The sequence below is a fragment of the Camelus dromedarius genome, chromosome 13, assembly GCF_036321535.1.
Source record: "Camelus dromedarius isolate mCamDro1 chromosome 13, mCamDro1.pat, whole genome shotgun sequence".
Classification (NCBI taxonomy): domain Eukaryota; kingdom Metazoa; phylum Chordata; class Mammalia; order Artiodactyla; family Camelidae; genus Camelus; species Camelus dromedarius.
This window is the reverse complement of record NC_087448.1, coordinates 4,823,096-4,842,620: the sequence shown is the minus strand read 5'-3', so window position 1 is coordinate 4,842,620 and position 19,525 is coordinate 4,823,096. Positions and strand designations below refer to the sequence as shown.

At 43.5% G+C, this 19,525-nt stretch overlaps 1 pseudogene; it reads left to right on the top strand.

The window, feature by feature from the left end:
* The first annotated feature begins 5,887 nt into the window (after nucleotides 1-5,887).
* On the top strand, nucleotides 5,888-6,329 carry LOC105094110 (large ribosomal subunit protein P1-like; annotated as a pseudogene).
* Nucleotides 6,330-19,525: the final 13,196 nt, after the last annotated feature.

Sequence of the window (19,525 nt, the reverse complement as noted above, 5' to 3'; positions counted from 1 at the left end):
TCTGGAGTATCTCTTGCTTCTATGACTTTGCATATGACGCTTCCTCCACCAGAAAACCCACCTTTCTTCAACTGTCAAGTGAATTTCTACTCAGCACTTAAGCCTAGGCTAAGATGATGTTTCGTTTAGGAATCCTCACCTGTAATAGCGCCTCCACACACCACCGCCGAGGCCGAACGCCGCCTCCCGAGCTGTGAGCGCGACACGTGCACAACAGCTCCATCTTGGTCCTTGTCAAGCTGCAGCTGTTCCTCATTTGCTCCTTCTAGGCCAGGATGTCTCGACCTCAGAGCTGCTGTCATTTTGTACTAGATAATTCTTTTTTGTTGGGGACTGTCCTGGGCTTCGTAAGATCTTTCACAGCACCCCGGATCTCTAGTCACTAGTCCCAACATCCAAAATTGTCTACAGGCATTGCCAAGGGCCCCCCGAGAACAATCACCCCCAGCTGAGACAGTAGGTTTCACTCTACGCAAAGCTCTTGTCAGCCCCGGTATCAAGCTTGTGATGTGGAAATGCCAGGGTTCCACTCATGTTTATTAAATGATGCTCATCGAATGGATGATGTCCTAAGCCTTATGACTCAGCTATTTCAAAATAAATCTTGAAATGACACTAAATTAACTATGAACAGGTCATCCTCTGGGTACAGCGTTGTAGACTCATGATCAGAAATAATGATTGTATCTTAGCTGATTTGCAAAAGATTACTCAGTTTCTGCTCTACAGATAACTCATTATATAAAATAATTACCTTATGAAAACATGTTATTTATTTTAGTGGGAAAACAGGCCATTAGAATCAGAATATTTCAGTGTGTTGTTTCTATTTTTATGCAGAGAAAAGAACACCTTAGCAGTTTTGTATTCTGTTTCCATTGTTATCTTGCCTTGCATTAAGTTACATTAAATCCCGCTAAAGTGAGAAACTCCAGAGATAATGTAACACACTTGAAATACATTGAGTTATATTCCAACCAATTGTGGGCAGTGACCTTTATGCTTTTAAGATCTGTGCTTGATTAAAACTTGCATTTTAAACCTTAAATGAGGCCCACAAATTTCCAATCTCTTTCCTCCTCATCCAAACCACACAGCCAATTACATATGCATTTTCCTTCAAAAGCCTCATCTCTCCAAAGGGTCCCGCTTGCCTTTATCCAAGGATTATGATGAGAGGCAAAAACACGAGCTTGATTTCTTGATTCTCTTCTGAGAGAACTACGAAGTAATTAAAAGTTTCACAAGTGAAGAATCTAGCCATTAGTTTAGGACAAAGTTTGGCTTCAAGCAAAGAACCAAATTAAATTAAAACCTAACAGTAATTGGTTGTAAGTGTGTATTTATTGAATCTTACCCCTGGTCTTTATTCTGTGTAATCAATGATAACATTCTTTCATGTTCTCTGAAATGGATTAACCAAGGAAACCAAGCCTGCCTCACTTTTTCCAGCTGCTCAACCAAAGTTTTATGAAATGAAGTTCTATGTGGTCTAGTGGAACACAGCAACATGAAGCCCTCTAGCTTTGAGATGAGTTATGTACTAAGACCAAAGGGGTCGCTGAGGCTGACACGTGCTTAGTTGTCAAATGTCACTGATAGTTTCAAGTTTGAGGTGTATCTACTTCTGCTTTAAAAGATACATTTCTCTATCAAATAACTTTTTAGTATTTCTGATCATCTTTAAAAGTTCTTTAAGTCATGTATTTTATTTAAAAAAGTAGGACTCTTAAGACTGAAAGATCCCTTGGGTTGTTCAGTTCCTCCAAAATAAGCATACAACACTAAAATACAAATACTTGAAATATACATGTCTTATCAAATGTAACAATCTGGAAGTTAGGACACACAGCAAACTGAAAAAATCTGACACAGTGAACTGTTTAGTAACCTGTTTGCTAAGGTGAAAAGATGACACAAAGAAAACGTCACTTAAACGCTATTTCAGAGGTAGAGTAAGACCCACGAAACCCCAAGGTCCAATGCATATTACCGGGGTATCAGGGTTCTGCTCAATATACAAAGAGCTCATGTAACTCAGTAACAAAACAAAACAAAACAAAAAATCAAAAAACCGGGCAGAAGACTTAAACTGACATTTCTTCAATGAAGACATACAAATGGCCAATAGGAACATGAAAAAAAATGTTCAATATCATTAATTATCAGAGAAATGCAAATCAAAACTACAACAAGGTTATCACCTCACACTGGTCAGAACAGCCATCATTTGAAAGTCCACAAACAATAAATGCTGCAGAGGGTGTGGGAAAACTGTCCTAAACTGTTGGTGGGAATGTAGTTTGCTGCAGCGTCTGTGGAAAACAGTATGGATATTCCTTACAAAACTGAAAATAGACTTACCCTATGATCCAGCAATCTCACTCCTGGGCATATATCTGGAGGGACCTCTAATTCAAAAAGATACATGCACCCCAATGTTCAAAGCGGCACTATTTACAATAGCCAAGATATGAAAACAACCTAAATGCCCATCAACAGATGACTGGATAAAGAAGATGTGGTATATTTATACAATGGAATACTACTCAGCCACAAAAAATAAAATGCCATTTGCATCAACATGGATGGATCTGGAGAGCATCATTCTAAGTGAAGTAAGCCAGAAAGAGGAAGAAAAATGCCATATATCACTTGTAAGTGGAATCTTTAAAAATGACACAAATGAACTTATTTACAGAACAGAAACAGACTCCCAGACGTAGAAAACACACTTGTAACTGGCGGGAAAGGGGAGGGGAGGAGGGATAAACTGGAAGTTCAGGATTTGCAGATACTACTGTATACAGAATAGATAACAAGGTCTTACTTATAACAGAGGGAATGACATTCAATATCTTGTAATAATCTATAACGAAAAATATAAATATACATATACATATAACTGAATCACTATGCTGTACACCAGAATTTCAATAAAAAAAATTAACCTCCCCATTTCCTCCTGCCATCCAAAAGTTCTCCCCCACTTCTCAGTGTATCCACCTCCAGCGACTGGAATATGCACCCTATGAGTTGCACAGGCACGTGTAAGCGGGGTGGAGGGAGGAGCAGGAAAAGTAGATTAATTCTTTGATTTATTAGAAGAAACCTGTTCTTAGAAATTATCCTGCTATATTTAGAAGTGAAGAGCCAAATAGAAGTTATCCTCAAGTGATTCAAGATAAAAGTTGAAACACAGAGTTTGTAACATTATATGCACATCCTCGAGAGAGCAAGGGGGACAAACGAAGCAGACGGTGGAATGCAGCAGGCATCCCCTGAACTAATTTTGCAGCTTTCTGTCCGTTTATAATTATTTCCTAAGACGGTTTTGAAAAGGGAATTATCACCACCCTCCTCCCTCCTTCATGCCACACTCAACAGCACCAGGAAAGTCATGCTGACTCTACCTTCAGGGAGCACCCAAGGTGCGGCCACGTACCCCTGGCTCCCATATTAGCGCCCAAGCCTGGGCCCCAGGCCACTGGGGCACTAGACCCTCCTCTGCACCCCCGGCCCCGGCCCCGGCCCCAGGCCCCCAGCCTCGCGCCACGCCGGCTGAATCATCACTGCCGCTCTGCTCACCTGTCCCTGTCTGCCCGTTGCATCCTGGTAAAGGCCCGACAACACCTGTGTGACATGGATCCTCTGAGCTCACTCCAGATTTTGGTTTGGTTTTTTTGGGGGGATGGGGGGAATTTGCCTTTTCTTCTACCTAGAATATTCTTCCGCCAGCTGTCCACATGGCTGGCCCCAGCCATCCTTCATGGTCTACGTTGAAATGTCACCTCATCAGTGTGGCTTCCTGACCAACCCCTCTGAAGAGGAGCCCTCTCCCCCTCAATCCTCCTTCATCTGTCTTATTTTTCTAGATCAGGGATGAGTCAACTTTTCCTTTGAGGGCTAGAGCCAACATTTTCAGCCCTGTGGTCTCTGCACACAGTGATTCAGCTCCGTCCTTGTGGGAGGGGAGCACCTGACAGTAGCTCCACTAGTGAGCGGAACTCTGGTGATGCTGTCTGCGTGAACAAGCGGCAGGCCGGGCTTGGCCAGGACACCCTAGTCTGCAGACCCTTCTTCCAGAGGGAGGCTTTTACGTACCCTGTGTTTTCCCCCTCCTTATTGAATTATGAGCTTCAAGAAGAAAGGCACTTTTTTTTTTCGTTCACTCCTGGGTCTTCAGTGCTCAGATCAACTATCGACTTCAATATTTGCTGGATGAATGAATGCACTCATTTGTGTGACACTTTGTTTCTACCCACCTTGATCTATTTCCTTTCTCCAAGGCAAAACATTCTCCTTCTGATCCATCTGTCCCCTCCATGTTGTGTTCCTGTATTTTATTCTAACTCGACCCTGCTCCCCTTTATGGCAGAGATGAGCTTATTCTGTTCTTCAGTGCCCAGCGTGCACCAGAATACTTAACACACTCAATAGATTTGTCCTGAATGGAGGAACCAATCATGACAACACGACTGAGGATGAACAAAGAAGGCCCAGCTGTGGTCGGTGAGAGGCATCTCCAACAAGAAGGTATCCTCGGAGTGTGACTGCTGGCAATTTTCCCTATTATAGAAAAATGGAGATGATATTCTGGTCTATGTTTGCTGCTCAAAACACCACCTGGAGGGCTCTGGTGCCCATACTTCCAGAAAGTTCTAAAAAGGTTTGGTGCTTGAAGAGAAATATAGACAAGACAGCAAAAGGCAGGAAACTTGACATTTGAAGAACAGTTGAAAAAGCTGGGGATGTGGAAGAATGGAGACTCTTCAGCCTAGGAGAGACTCAGAGGTCCAGCTCACCATCTTCAAACACTCAGAGTTGTCAGGTTCGTGAAAATTATAGAGGGGTTGATTTTAGTTCAGTAGAAGGAAGGACATTCTAAGGGTTAGAGCCATCAGAAGAGAGAATGAGCTGTCATCTGAAGACACGTGCTCTCCATCACCAGGAGTGTTCACCCACTCGTCGGGAAGAGCCTGGCAGGATTTGGGCAGGTGGTCAAGATCTCTGTCTGGATGACCAAGGCTCCTTCCAGCTCGAGGATGAGCTAATTCTACAGAAGTCATGGAGGGGAAATGCATCCACAAGTGGAATGGATGAACCAACATGGTAGCCACCGCCTCGTAACGTTGTTGGGTTCATGACACAGGGCTTCAAACCAGTCCGGTAGACAACATGCCCCAGGGAGATTGTTTCAATGGATCGTCTTTAATTTTTTTTTAATTGAAGTAGTTGATTTACGATGTTGTGTTAGTTTTAGCTGTACAGCAAGATTTGGGTTTTTTTAATATATGTATATATGCACACACACACTTTCAGATTCTTTTCCATTATAGGTTATTATAAGGTACCGAATATAGTTCCCTATGCTGCACAGGTCCTTATTTATTTATATATAGCAGTGTGTTAGTCCCGAACTCTGAATTTATTCCTCCCTACACTTCCCCTTTGGTAACCATAGTTTTTCTGTCTCTAAGTCTATTTCTGGTTTGTAAGTTGTTTTGTATCTTTTTTTTAGATTACACATGTAAGTGATATCGTGTATTTGTCTTTCTCTGTCTGACTTACTTAGTATGATTATCTCTAGATCTACCCATGTTGCTGCAAATGGCTTTATTTCATTCTTTATGGCCAAGTAGTATTCCTCAATGGATCATCTTGAAGTTAAAGTAAAAGAGAATATGGGGGAGGAAATCCTAGGACAAATGAGAAGGATGATCAGCAAGAAGTCACACTACAAAGAAATTAAGTCTTCGAAATGTTAGTTATACATATAGACAAAGAAAAAGTTCCCTTTCCTCTGCTGCTGCTAAGTGTTTGGTCCTTCCGAGGAAGCTAAGGACGCATTGGGGTGAGGCCCGCGCTCCATCTGGAGACTAGCACCATGTCTGGCAGCGCCTGCCTGGAGCTCTCCTGTGCCACGGCCTCCGTCTCCGAGCTTGCCTGCATCTACTGGCCCACATCCTGCACAACGATGAGGACACGATCACGGAGATGAGATCAATGCCCTCATTAAAGTAGCTGGTGTGAATGCTGAACCTTTCTGGCCAGGCTTGTTTGCAAAGGCTCTGGCCGGTGTCAACGTTGGGAGCTTCGTCTGTAATGTAGGGACTGGTGGCCCTGCCCCAGCGGGAGGTCCTGCCCCAGCGGGAAGGTCCTGCCCCCTCCACCACTGCTGCCCCCACTGAGGAGAAAGTGGAAGCAGAAAAAGAGGAATCTGAGGAGTCTGATGATGACATGGGCTTTGGGCTTTTTGACTAAACCTCTTTATTAACACATTCAATAAAAAGATGAACTCAAAAAAAAGGAAAAAAGTGAATGCCGTCTACCTTCCCACCCCACATCACAACCAAAGAGAGAAAGGAGGAACCCTCAGGAGACAGCCTCTTATGACTGACCCACGATGAAGCCTCAGAGTGGGACTCCTGCAGAAAGGCCAAGCAAGCCACCACCGGAGCCACATCCCTGGTGTGGCAAGTACTCACCCCCAAGGTTCCCCAGGAACAAGCCCAAGTCTGAAAGTAAGATCTGCTGGCCAGTTTTCATCAATTTTCCTGTCTCCTTGCATAGATCTTTCAGCTTCTCTTCAGAAGCCTTACTTTCACATTCAAACATTGAAATATCTTCCTCCAATCAAACGCTCTTCCAACAAAGCTGTCATTCTCCTGCCTCTCATAGAGGAGACTCTTGAAGGACTTCCTTCCAATCTCTTGTCTTCCTCACACTTTGTATGCTACTGTCACGACTTCAGCCCAAACCACACCACTCACCAAGCCTCTCGGGCTTAATGCTCCGATGCTCCACTGTTGCCATCTTTATTTGAAACTCTGAGAGCACTTGATGCTGCCAGCCTCTGCCTCTCTGCGGAAACCCTCTCTTCCTTTCTGCTTCATTGAGATTTCCTTTTTGAGCCATGTGTCAGGTGCTAAGTGAGCACCTGAAGGCAACTCTGAAATGATGTATGTGGTTTCTGCTCTCAGTTTACAACTTTGTGGATGATGGATGATGATGTGGCCAAGCGTTGTGGGTTGAGTTGTGTCTCCCAAAAAGACATGTTCAAGTTTTAACCCCTGGTACTTGTAAGTGTGCACTTATTTGGAAATAGGATCTTTCACAGGTGCAATTAATACACAAGTTACAGTAAGGTCAATGCTGTGGTAAAGCGGCTGGATAACTGATGTCCTTGTAAGTGGATGTAGACATCAGCTTATATTGAACAGGGACACAGAAAAGCACACGGACACAAGAGGGAAGATGTGGAGACACACAGCAAGAATTCCACGTGAAGATGGAGGTGGGGCTGGAGTGATGCCCCTACAAGCCAAGGACCACAAGGGTTGCGGGCAACACCAGAAGCTAAAAGAACAGCAGAGGACCGATTCTCCCGCGAGAGCCTGCAGAGAGCATGACCCTGCCACCATTTTGGTCTGGGACTTCCAACCCCATGACTGTGAGGAAAGGTTTCTGCGGACTTAAGACACCCAGTTCTCGTCCTTAAAGGCAGTCCTAGAAAACTAATAGCAGGAGTAACCGGGCGGTTAGTGGTGAAGCACGGCAGGTGTCAGGAGGGGGAATTACAAGGAGCCACGGGTGAGAAGTATTAGTAAAAAGTCACGCCTGCCAGGAATGGAAGCCAAGCTCAAGCTGAGTAAAGTCAATAGATGAAACTGAATGTCCCACAAGCAGCAAGGCCAAAGGGTAGACATGTGCTTGGGGGCTTAAACATCCACTTCAGGGCCCTTCTGCACTTGCTCCGTCCGGGCCTTCTTCTCAGGCAGGCTTCCCGCTCGTAGGAAAGCAGTCAGCCCCAGGTTCCCCTGGTCCTTTGTCTTCTCATCTGGGGAGGGAGGCTCACTCAGCATCCGCATTAATTCTCAAAGAATCACTCTGGCCAGCCAGGGCCCCGTGTCCAACCCGCTAGGGAGACAGTGGGGCTTTGTCATAATCCCCACCCGAGGCACAGGAGCAGGTATTGAAAGGAGGAGATTTCCAGGTATCAGAAAGAGGAAATAGGTGGGCAAAACTAACACTGTTCACAACGGGTACCTAAGTTTCCAGGGAAGACTTGGATATAAATGCCTTCCTGTTTGGGATCTCAAGGAAGCTTGTAGCTGGTCAGGGCAAGAAAGAAAGGGAACTTGTTTCAGGCAGAAGAAATCCAGCGGGCAGAGGCCCAGCACTCACCTGGGCCTTCCTGGCTGCCTGCTCTTCTAGTTCACTGTGAACACAAGTTTTAACTCCTATTCACAGAAGATAATACAAGTTTTGTTTTCTTCCCTAGAATTCTCACGTCAGAATCTCTAACCCATTCGTTTTCAAGAGATGACTTCACGTACGTTTCAGAACTAAGGGGCCAAAGGAAACGCCATCAATTTCCTACCAAGAGACCACAAAACTCACTTCTCGTCCTGGACGCTCACCGTAGGGAATTCTCCATCCGTCGCCCAACAATCCAGGAAAAAGCAAGGCGGCCCTGCTCGACGCGGCCCCCTCCCTGCAGCCCACCCCCCACAACGCGATCGCTCAGCAAGCTGTGTTCACGCTAGTTCAGTGTTTCCCAAGTCAACGCTCTCTGCCAAAAGTCTCCTAACCGTTGTGCCCCCCCCCAGCCTTCCTGTGGCCTGAGTACGCTTCTAGAACACACGTCGAGTCACATGCCCACCCCCCAAACCCGCCAGGCGTCGCCCATCACTATCGGGATAAAACCCAAACCGAGGAGCAGGCGTCGAGCGTCCCCCAGGTGCGACCCAGAGCCCTGTCCTGCCCCCAGCGCTTCTTGCTCTGCCTCTCAGCAGTGCCCGCATTTGTAGCCGTTTTCGCTTTTGCTGGAACACATTTCCACAGGCCCAACTGAGCGGCTTATAGCAGCATGAACGACAGCCTAGGTTTCTCACCTTAGCGGCTCGGGAGGCCAGACGTCGGCGCACGTCCCGCTGGGCCGGCGTCAAGGCGCCCCAGGCCGCACTCCCCTCCGGAGGCTGCAGGAGAGGGACTTTCCAGCTTCTGAAAGCGCCCCACGTCCCGCGGCTCCCGGCCGCTCCCGGCAGCTCCAGACCAACAGGCGGCCCGCCTCCTCCGCCGCCGCCGCCGCCGCCGCCCCGTTCAGCGCACGCGCGGCGCGTGGGGCCCACGTGCGGGAGGCGGCGCTGCGCCATACGCTCCGCCCACAGGCCTTCCGCGCCTCCCACGGCTCAGGGCCCCCGCGGCTCAGGGCCCCCGCGATCCCCGCGAGCACACACGCACCGGTTTGCGTCGGGGCTGCTCTGCGGGCTGGCGTCTGCCCGGGGCGCCGCCTCCCCCGCCCCAGACCCGCGCCCGCGGCGCCCACACCTTCTCTGGCGGCCCCGCCTGAGGCTGCGGTCCCGGGGCGCGCGCTCCGTCTCTCGCTCCCACGAGCCCTCGGAGCTCAGGCGCCTCCCAGCACCTGCAGTGGGGGCTTGACGCACTGTTGCTAACGGTCTTCTCCACCAGGACTCTGATCCCTTGCTCTCCAGGCCCAGAGTGACTGGCACGAACCCTCCCTGTTGGTAAGTCCTGGGGGCTTTGGCACAGACCCAGCCATCCAGACTCAGTCCAGGCTGAAGTGTGCAAGCCCCGAGTTAAACTGGACTCCAAGGTCGGCCACAATCCATCAACGTTTCCTTTGCTTTTACGTGCCTGCAAACCCCTTCTCATTTTTCTCCATTTCTCTCTTTGCTTTTTACATAAGCGTACGTGTGTACAGTAATGATTTCCTTCCTCATATTCCGAACGATTTCTCTTAAAAAAAAAAAAACAAAACCCAAGTTCGCAGAGCCTCTGCGATTCCCAGCAGTAACCTAGAAAGCACCTAGACAATCGTTCGTGTTGTCAATGTTTGTTTATGTCTGACGTTGTTGGCTGAGTGATGCACATTTCGCCTGTAGGGTAGAACTCTTGAATAATGCACTTTGTTTACGTGTAAGCACACCAGTCACAGTCCACAGAGTTACAATGATTACAATGTATTATTTGTACAAACCAACGCATGCCTTTATAATTAGCACATTTGCGGCAAGTTTTGTTATTTACCAAAGATGGCTATCACTGAAGTCTCATTTTCTAAAATTAGGTCATGCTATCAAATTGCAGAATACGGTGTTAAACATATGATTCCACTTGGAATCATTCTTCTTCTCTCCTCTCCACCAGACTGTAATACTTCACAGAACTTAATGTATTAATAATGTATGAATTAATAAAACGTGAGGAATATCAATGATTAACATAACCGATGCTGTTAATTTTATATTCCTCAAAACATGACTTTTCCTCCCAAAATCAAGCATATCATGTTAAGTCATTACAAAGTTTCCCATCAACAAGTGTAAAATATTGAAGTACAATTCAGGAACTAAATGCAATTATTAGTGTCAGCTATGTTTAAAGTGAACACGTAATTGTGTGTATACTGAAGAAAATCATGAATAATTAGATTAAACTAAAATTACATCTTGAAAATTTTCCTTGGGGGAAAAGAACTGCTCCTGCTTGAGGCTGGGGAATAGGTTGAGCTGGGCTGTTACGTTATTTAATACTTATGTTATTTAACGTAATAATACTATTTTACTAGTAAAAAGAAAGTGCTAACTCCGTGTGAGAATTGTGTGTCTTTAAAGGTGGAAAACAGATGCACAGGAGGTTTGGGGAAGACCAAGCTGACTGAGAAACTCTCTGAGGAAAGGTAACAAGGTATCAGAGAGGGAAAAGAACATTAAAGAAGTCTTAGGAAATCTCTAGTTTACACTTGGTATTTAATCTTTGCCGCAAATGTTTACTGATCACCAGCGAATTGCCAACCACTGTGAAATTGGGCAGCTTCCTTTGAGGGGAGGTCCTTATTACTGGATAAGGTCCATCTCCTTATTTGGTGCCTAAGGTGTTGACCTCACAGGATGAACTGCAATGAAAGCCTCATATTATGTAACTAATCTGTACAAGCTGAATCATAAGACATCACTTAATGCCATTAAACTTCATCTCTCTGTTTCTGATCTATGGTGTTCCTTATTTACACATCCTTTCAGCCTCCTGATGCAGCCATTCGCTGTTTTTATTGGCTACTCCCAGCCTTGTGCAGTCCACGTGAAAAGGCAGGGCTTCCTTGGTTTGACTCATGTCATTAGCAAGAACGTGAAAGAACATATGGTTTCAAGCATGAGCTCTAACCAGGAATCAGGAACGCGCGGGTCCAAGGGTGTCCCCGGACCTGACAGGTTCAGTCCTTGAAGGCAAACAGCTCTTCCACTAACGCAAACAAAAGAGAGGCCCAGAGAGGCAGTCAGCGCTGGAGGCAGGAATCTCCCAGCTCCGAGCACCCTTCCAGTTACAGAGGGACAGTCCCCCATCGGTACCTTTTCCTTCAGGAGGATCTGTTCCCTCCACTGGGACGATACTTACTAAACCAACATGTTTAAGGTTCAGTAACAACACGTTCCTTGCTGCCGGCCTGACATTCCTACACGGTCACGCATGCCCCTTCCAACATAGGGGGGAAAGCTTGGGACTGGGTTCTCCTTGAGGAGATTAGAGCTTCTCCACAAGCCAGGAGTTCAGATCTCTGCACAACTAATAAAACTGTCTGTTGCCCTGGGGTTCCCCAGCTTAACATTAAGCAAGGCTGGACCCCATAACCAATACTTACTGTAGCGTCTAGACCTTCAGGAATTTCTGAATTTCCTTGTTTCTCAGCTGTAGACTTAATGCTTGGAAACTCAACAGCTCTCGGAAAGGCCCAACATGGAGGGGTTTTTTTTTTTTTTTTCCTATAGCTTCTCTAAACCAAGAAGAGAGCTGCGGAGTAGCTCATCTCTAAATTATGACCAGCTGTTCAAAGAGAAGGCGCATACACAGTTACAATACTTTAACCAGGCCCATACGCACCCTATTTGCCCCAGCGAGTGTATCCGAGGATGTTCTCTCAAAGATCTCCTGAAATCCACAATAAGCAGATTCAACACATTAAAAATACCCTCTGCCTTCAGGCAAGCCAACACTTAAACCATTATCAGAGACCTCCAGTAAAGACTTTGCCATCTCCTTCAGGAGCTGGTTTCAGTATTTAACAAACTTCACCATCCGCCAGCTCTTAAATCTAACTTAAATCCTGCTTCCTGGTGTTTAGGTTGGGGAATATCCTTCTACGAAGGAATTTTAAAGTTGGGAAATTACTCATCAGCTTCGGTATTACTGCCAGCGATTAACTACACATGGAAATAACTGAAGCCTGGTGCTCTTGAAAATAGAACCCCATGATTCACACATTCTGCAGCCAAAGACAGAGCCACAAGATATTACTGTCACCTATTTGGGAAACCAATCTGGTTCTTGGATTCAACCATGAGACTGAGCTCCAATCTCCACACTAAACTCAGTCCAGGCAGCACGATTCGGGGAGGCAATTTCTACCTTATAACATAGAACACGGGGTCCGTCACTGTCGTCTTTGATCCCCTCGGCGTGGTAATGACATGTTTACACATCTTTTCAGAGCTCAGCAGAGCACTAGTAGGGCTGGTTATTTACCAGAAAGTCGCTGGAATTTCTCCTGGGGAGCCTCTGGAAACAGTTCAGCTCACTTTACTTTCTCTTCATCTAAAAGACTTTGTGCAAAGAATATCATTCTGTTTGCTTTCGAGTCCCCTGGGACAGACCAGGCTAGCATCATCCCAGTGGTCATTTTTCGTGGTGAGAAAATCCTTACCTGGTGTTCCCCACGAAATTCTGAAAGATCTGTCTATAAAAAAACAATGCAGTGGGCTTACATCCTGATAAACTCATTACAGGTTTAAAATAGTGTATGTCAAAAATGCATTTAACACGCCTAACCTAATGAACATCAGAGCTTAGCCACACCTACCTTAGACGTGCTCAGAAGAGTTATGTTAGTACATTTGGGCAAAATCATCTAATACAAAGCCAGTTTCATAATGAGGTGTTGAGTATCCCACGCAGTCTATCGAACGCCGAACTGAAAATGAAAAGCAGAACGGTTGTCTGGGTCCAGGGTGGCTGTAACCCTATCAGTTGTTTACCCTTGTGCCTGGGGGTCTTCCCAGGGGCTGCGGCTTGTGGTCTCTGCCCAGCATCACAAGAGAACATCTGACCGCATACCCCTCACCTGGGCAGAGATCAAAATTCAAAATCTGCAGTATAGTTTCTCCTGAACGCCTGTTGCTTTCACACCACAGTAAAGTCAAAAAATCATTGTCACCCTTTGTCAGTCCGGGACCATCTGTAAACCCTTTTACAAGAGAGCCGTTACACATTTGCATGCAGCCCTGCAAAGAAGAAAACGTAACAGATCCTTTCAGTAGGTGCTAAATACCATCAACATGTGACTCATCTTTAAATCATTTCCTTAACAATAGCTACATTTTGAGTGGTACAAATTACTTGGCTAAAAGAGACAAGGAGAGTGCCAACGTCCTGATAAACTCTCACACTCAGATCAAGTCCGTGTGGCTGTCACTTCATATCTGCTCAGCCAGGGAGTGGTGGCAGGGCCTCAAAAATGCTTCCGATTTTTTTGCTGTGAAAAATGACAGGTCTCAGTTGACAGGACTGTTTCCTAAGCTGACTTCCCCAAACTGGAGGCTGTCCTGTGCCTCTGGAGGAACACAGTCTTATTAAAGTGGTCCTCTCCGTGCCCCACCCACCCACCCACTGCTCAACATCATTTCTGTGATAGAGTAACGCTCCTCCAAAGATGTCCTCATTCACGGAGCCCAGGGATAGGGCCCCTTCCATGGCAAAGGGGCCTTTGCAGATGTAATTAAGTCCAGATGGGCCCAAATCATCACAAAGGTCCATACAGGAGATGGACAACAGAAGCTGAGGTCAGACTGAGGGGAAGGGACCACAAGCCAAGGGATGTGGGCAGCCTGTGAAGCTAGAAAAAGGAAACCTTCTCCCTTTGAGCCTCCCTAAGGAACGCAGCCCTGCCATCATCTTCATTTAGCCCAGCGAGACTTCTGATCTCTCCCACTAAAAGACAAAGTTGTATTTTTGCAGCCACTAAGTTTGTGGCAATTTGTCACAGCAGCAATAGGAGACTTACACAATTCATGTGAGGTACTGTTGACAGACTCAAAAATAAACCAGAGATTTATATACATAGGAACTGAAATATTTCCTTTTTCAGAGAAGTTAAGATTATCACATGATCTAGCTTTTCTCTCCCTGTTTTAACTATCATCCTCTGTTTAGCTAACTGGATGTTCTGAGCCCTTAAGCCTACCAGCATTACCTAAGATGACAATTTTCCCGTTTACCTGCACTTCCATAAACAGGAGGCACTAAATGGGATTTTATTCAATGGCATTTAATCAAACTTTCTAAGGGAACCATTAAGTGAAAACCTTCCACTTACCCAATAACTTAAAACTAATGCAGAAAAGAGAGTTCCCTCCCCCAAATAAAAGGAGCAATAGAGCATCCTTTGGTGTAGATGTTGGCTAACTACAGACCACGGGCCAAGTGCACCGTCTTTGTAAGTGAAGTTTTACTAGAACGCCGTCACACCACTTCTTTATGTATGTTACAGCTTTAATGCTTCAACCACAGAGCTGAGTACTTTTGACAGAGACAGTCTTGTACATAAGTACTTACATCACATTCTCAATTTTGTCCCATAGCTTACAACACATAAAATATTTACCACTTGGCCCTTCATAGAATACATTGGCTGACCCTGGATTAGAGGATTCACTTTGGATTCTGGCAGACATAAGTGCCAACTGCACCTCAACGTCTTATGAGCTATGTCCTTCAGAGCAAAGTGTTTAATCTCAGTGGTCCTTGCTTTTCCTTGTTTGTAAAATGGAGCTTTCAGCACCTACTTTAGAGGAGATTGAATTTTTTCATTCCTTAAATTTGGTCAAGACTTTGTGTTCTTTCTAAATCAGGAAAATTAACTCTTCAGGTTGATTGAGCCTTGACCGTGCCTCTTTCCAATGCTTTATTGCAATTTTATCATAGAAATTTCTGGGCACACTCTTGGCTATCACCAGTGAACAGAGCTAATTGGGCTTCAAGTCAAAACGCCCTGGTCTGAATCCCAGCTCTGTGACTTCCTATTATAGTCATCTTAGGCAAATCTTTACATATCCCTAACTTTCCATTTTTCCATCTGCAAAATGAAACTAAAAATACTTACATCACAGGATTGCTGTAAATAGTAAATGAGATAACTAATATGGAAACATATACAAAAAGCATTATTTTACATGCTTACTATTTAAATAATTATATGGTAGAAATTAAATGAAGCAAAAAAATGCAAACATACTCTGTAAACTCTAAAGTCAATATAAACATCAGCCATTTACGCAGCAATATATGAAGTAAAATTGATCACATTTTAAACTGACTCAAGAAGTCATTTTAAAGGCCATCTAATTGTCATAGTTCAGGACAGTATTTTTTTATATTAGACAAAAACTGGAAAGAACTCATATGTTCATCAACTAGTAAATGGATAAGTAATTGTGGTAGAGTTGTTCCATGGAATACAAATGAACGATATAAAGAATGTGCTATGAATACGTTCAATAACATGGATAAATCTCATAAACATCATGCCTGAGTGAATGCAACTAATCACAAAAGGCTGCGTGATGATTAATTTTATGTGCCAACTTGGGTAGGCTATGCTGCCCAGCTGTTTGGTCAAACAGTCTAGATGTTGCCATGAATGTATCTTTTAGATGTGATTAACATTTAAACCAGCAGTCTTTGAATAAAGCAGATTACCCTCCATAATGTGGGTGGGTCTCATCCAATCATGTGAAGGCCTTAAGGGAAGAGACTGAGGTCCCCTAAAAAAAGGAAAGAGTTCTGTCTCCAGACTACCTTTGGACTCAAGATGCAACATCAACTCTTCAACTTCCCAAAACTTCCAGCCTGCCTTGCAGAATTCAGACTTGCCCACCCCCATAATCAAATGTCAATTCCTTAAAATAAATCTCTCTGTAGATAGATAAATAGACGGATAGGAGAAAGAATTGTATTGCTCCTGTTTCTCTGGAGAACCCTAATCTAGGCTACACATCATAAAATTCCATTTACATGAAATTATAGAAAAATTAAAACAGCAGCGACATCAGTGTGTATCAGTGACCGCCTGGGGCTGGGAGCATGCAAAGCTCCCTCATTTAAGGGAAATGCTCCATGTATTTGTAGTGGTAGTGGTTACATGATTGTATCAATTACCAAAATTTATCAAACTGTATACTTGTACTTAAAATGGGTGAATTTTATTGTATTTAAAATGTAGCCTGGGGGAGGGTGCAGCTCAGTGGTAGAGCGTGTGCTTAGCATGCATGACGTCCTGGGTTCAATCCCCAGCACCTCCACTAAAAATATATATAAATAAACCTAATTAACCCCCCAAAATAAAATCATTTAATCAATTAAATTAAATTAAATCAAAAAATAAAATATAGCTGAATAGAGCTGGGAAGAAAATGTCAGACTACAAGCCATGTAATAGACCATAATATGACTCTTTCTTGTTCATCATGAATAAACTTAATTAAAACTTATTTTGTGTATAACTTCATTTTTTCATGAATGTAGAAAGACAAGAGTTCAGAATTTGAATTGCTGTCTAATATATTGAAATGCTCAAGATGAGCAAACACTGACTAATATATCTGTCAGGCAGAACCATGGGTAATTCACATATTCATTATTATGAACAAGTTAATTAAGGTCATAATATTAATAAATTACATCCACTAAAGCCATTATTTTATTCACTTCTGATTTATATACAGTCTCTCTCTTGAGTAAATGGGAATTTTTATGTGACAATAAAAACTTAATAACTAATATATCAGTCCACAGTAAACATCATCCAAAAGCAACTGTGATAAAATTAAGCCCTTCCAATATCAGGGAAGGACAACAATATCAAAATAAAAGTGTCTATAACTTCAAAGGTAGCAACTGCATTATCAGTTCCAACGCGGCCCCTTTGATCTCGGGCTCTGAAAGCATTTTACAGCAGCTCATGAGTTATCATCAAGAAATCAGGTGCTCAGGACAACACATTTGACAAATGTACCACAGCAGCAAATAAACAGCTAAAAGCCTTTGCTCTGAAGTCTCACCTCTGCTCTCGGAGCTGCCCTTCTGTCTGAACAATTCTGCAATAAACAAATTGGTCTACCCTTGGTTTGCTACAGATTTCCTAGGTAGGACTCAACTAGCAGAATCTGTAAGTGCAACCTTGACACATGATCACTCTCTGAATCCAGGCACCCAGGGTCCTTCTGCAACCAGTACCGCTGAGCCCATGTAATGCTTTAAACAGTTTGTTGTTGTATTGAGGTTTATTCGGGACATAAGTATCAGAAATGGAGAACTCTGTGTCTAAAAATGCCTAGTCATGTAGTTTATAGCATAAAGCCTGTCTTGTCATTAGTAACATGGAATGACAGTGAAAACCTGGGTTTTAGAGACTCACCTGGGTTTTCAAACCAATGCTGATACTTCAGAGCTGTTGTGTCTCAAACTATTGATTTCTCTGAAATCCAGAGTTTTAATTTGTAAAATAAGAATAATTCTACCGACCGTGCATAACTGCTTAAAGGTTCAGACAGTGTTCGTAAGGTCTCTACCTGGCCAATGTATGATCTCAATAAAAATGGGGGATATGCCTGTTATTATTCCTAAAAAGCTAAATTTGGGGGGCTGGTATTTGATTCCCGAGATGATTGCTTTCTCCCTGAAACCACATCCTATACATCATGGATTCCTATAGGTTGCAGTAAAAGTTGTTGGAACACCAAGCAGACCTTATGTGGAGATGGGCCAAGCATCAGCCTCCCCTCTTGACGGGGATCAACATGCATCTCCTGAAGTCTAAGGCTGTCTTTTGAACAGGACTGAGCCTTGCAAGTGCCTCTCAACACTGGTCCCCAACACACCAGTCTAATTTTCCTTTTCAAATATGCAAAATCAATAGATGTCAACTAAGCTTGTAACTGAACTTACTCTTAATATAAGAAAACTTGAAAGTATTGACAGGTGTCAGTAGGTGCTGGTTGGTTTTTAGGAGATATATCACAAAAGAAGGGTGCCAGTTTACTGTCTCTGCTGGTCACTGATAACAATTTCAGTCCTTTAAAATATAGCTGCTTTCCTTTCAGACACCACTTTGATTGTTCAGGGTTTCTGTACACCCCTCTCTTTCTGCAATTCTTTTTCTCCATCTAGTATGTCATTACTCACTAATTGGTAACAGATGTATCTTTATTTTTCACACTGAAGCCCACTTTCGGAACTACCACCATACCATTAGCACCCCTGGAATCTCCATCGTCAACATAGATGACTTACCGGGCAACATCCACCAATTAGGGGCAAAAGCAAATCACAAAGCCTTCTTTATAAAGATGATTAAGTTATTTTATGAAGGTTCTTATACCTAAAGGAATGGATAATAGGCATAAGTGTGGCACATACTAGCATATATACACGTACTGGAAGCTCTCTAAGGGTGAACGTGTTATCTTTCTTTGGGTTCCCAGCACTAGCCAAGCATCTGGTGCAAAGTAAGTGCTCAATAAACACTTGATGAAAGAATGAATATGCTGCATCCCACACAATAGACTGAGGAATGACAGAGACAGAGTAACATTTTTTTTTTCTGTCAAAGGGAAACTTTTTGAAGAACATGCAGTGAAAGAACTTGTGAGAACCTGAGTACTGGGTTGTTGACTCCTCTCTCCTACTGATGCAATTTCTCTGAAGAACAGACACCAGTCGGAGAGAAGCACTAAAGCTGATCTGTATCTTAGAGAAGACATTGTGTATGTATGCAATGGAATACTACTCAGCCATTAAAAAGAATGAACTATTGCCATTTGCAGCAACATGGATGGACCTAGAGATGATCATGCTAACTGAAGTAAGTCAGAAAGAGAAAGACAAATACGAATGATATCTCTTATATATGGAATCTAAAATATGATACAAATCAACTTACTTATGAAACAGAAACAGACTCACAACCATAGAAAATAAACTTATGGTTACCAAAGGGGAAAGTGTGGGATGGGGAGAGATAGATTAGGAGTTTGGGATTAGCACATACAAACTATCATATATAAAAATAGATAAACAACAAAGTCCTACTGTGTAACACGGGGAACTATACTGAGTATCCTGTATTAACCTATAATGGAAAAGAATATGAAAAAGAGTATATATATGTATAACTGAATTGCTTTGCTACATACTGGAAACTAACACCACATTGTAAATCAACTATACTTCAATAAAATAATTTTTTTTTAATTTTCAAAAAGTTGGTTACTAAACTGAGGAGCTCCAGTTACAAAGAACCAAAAAATAACCAAAAAGAGCTGGGAATGAATGATAATAGCTGTTTTTTGGGAGACCATGAAAAACAATTGTTTCAGTCTTTGAAATGACTGATATTCATGACTACTTTTCAGGAAAATTATTCAGGTAAGTCTTCTATAAATTATTTATT